Source organism: Lampris incognitus, chromosome 2 (genome assembly GCF_029633865.1).
Source record: "Lampris incognitus isolate fLamInc1 chromosome 2, fLamInc1.hap2, whole genome shotgun sequence".
Classification (NCBI taxonomy): Eukaryota; Metazoa; Chordata; class Actinopteri; order Lampriformes; family Lampridae; genus Lampris; species Lampris incognitus.
Window position 1 is genome coordinate 8,405,817 of NC_079212.1, and position 2,048 is coordinate 8,407,864.

Sequence of the window (2,048 nt, forward strand, 5' to 3'; positions counted from 1 at the left end):
CGGCTCGTGACCCCCCCCCCCCCACGGACAGGTTCAAAAGCAAGATGGCCTTCCTCTTAAACCCACCATGGCTTTTTGTGATCTTTGTCTCAAGTTGTGTTTGACATGTTCTGATTGAGTGCACCTCTGTTTGTTTGTGGTACATGTGTGTGTGTGTGTGTGTGTGTGTGTGTGTGTGTGTGTGTGTGCGTCTGTGTGTGTGTGTGAATGAGAGCCTTTTCCGTCGCTGTCGAAATTGCTTTGGCCCTGGTTATCAAGGTTGAGTGTGAAAGGGGAAACCCCAGACGCTGAACTTTGAACCTGAACCCCTCTCTGGGCCGGTCCGGGGCGACGCAGGCGTAGAAGGGGCGGGTGCTTTGGGGCCGCTCGGTCGTAGGAAAGGTCAGGAGTGCAGCAATAATCTCCTAATCTCATATTTCAGGGATTGCACACCGGTTTTGCACATGAGGGTGTGTGCGCCTCGTCTCCGGCCCAGTCCTAAAACACGGCTCGTTTCGAATAGAGCGGCATTGTGTTTGCCGTGCGATTGAATTTCGTTGAACCCCGGGGAGACGGACAGGGTCCGACACCGCCCACCGCACGAGTGTTGTCTCGCCATCGTGGCCTGTTTCTACTTTTCGGTCGCTCACGTATGAGTACCCTTTGTAATGTGTGGCTCCCGGACCCACAACTGTACACGGCGCGAAGGCAAATGAGAGCAGATGATCTGTGCTTGTTTTACAACATGTTAACAGTGATATTGATGATTATTGATTGATTTTTTAATCATTATTTTATTATTTATGTTCATATTATATATATATTATTTATTAATATTATATTATGTTATTATCATATATTTAGCATTTATTTATTTTATTGGTATTTTATTGATTATTTTCATTATTGACATTATCGACTGATTATTAATATTGGCTGAACAACGGTTGCTGGGATACGCTCCGGCGACCAGAACTTGGCTCATGCAATGGATGGACGGACTAACAGTAACACGATTAAAGAGTAATACTCCACATAGTGATACCTAAACCGATATGATCAGAGTATTGCTTTCCAGCTGAGTCAGGGCTAATTAACACGGCACGCTACAAACTATGCTAGCTTGAGGGCGAACATGTCTTGTCCTTTATCAGATTTAACTCTGTGGGCCCATCCAGTCACAACAAATCCCACACAACAGGCTGTTAGTCATCAGCCCCGTGAATCTGTGAAGTGACAAAATGACCTTGTCACGGTCCAGCGGTCCAGCCCTAATGTGTGGTTCTGAACTGACGGTTCTGTGAAACCAGCACACTTCTGTCATGCAGCGCGCAGCCTTGGTTTGTCCTGGTCGACATCACTGCACGCGCAGTAGATGTCTCTTGCTCGAGAGCAGCCTCGGGACGCGTCGTAATGTTCGGACCTCGATCCGGACCCACCTGTTAGCACTAAACACTAGGGCCTGCTGATGTGATGTATTACCGTACTGCTTTTCTTTCTGTTTCACTGCATCGGCCCGTTTTTCACTGTGCGATTGCAAAGCCCTCTGGGACGGCGGTCGTGACGTAGAACAACAGAAGCACACTTGACCCGGCAGTTTCCATCAGCGCTCTGCAGAAACCCGGTCCGTGGCCCAGCTCAGCGGATGTGCATGATGCACGGTGACGGATCCGAGGGAAGTGGTTGGACGGGTTTCTCCCGCGTGCACACGTACGAGCACTTGACCCATTCATCATTCTCGTGACAGTGTTGATGCCGTGCCTCGCTGGCTTCCTGAGCATTCTGTGTCAAGCGCAGGAGGCGTGGAATGGCAGCGAGGGTTCACAAATATGTTAATATGGACTTCTGTTGTCGACGGAGACCGTATGAGGTTGCACACAGAGTCATATGTTTGAGTTTGAGTCACACAAACACACACACAAAGAATGCTGTGTTATGCAAGAATGCATGTCGCAGATGGATAGCATTCCTACCTGCATGTCATGTTAAGATGTTTTGAAACGCTTAATACAGAAAGTTAATGGCGGACAAATGAATACGCCTCTCAAGGCCACTTTGTTTTCTATCTC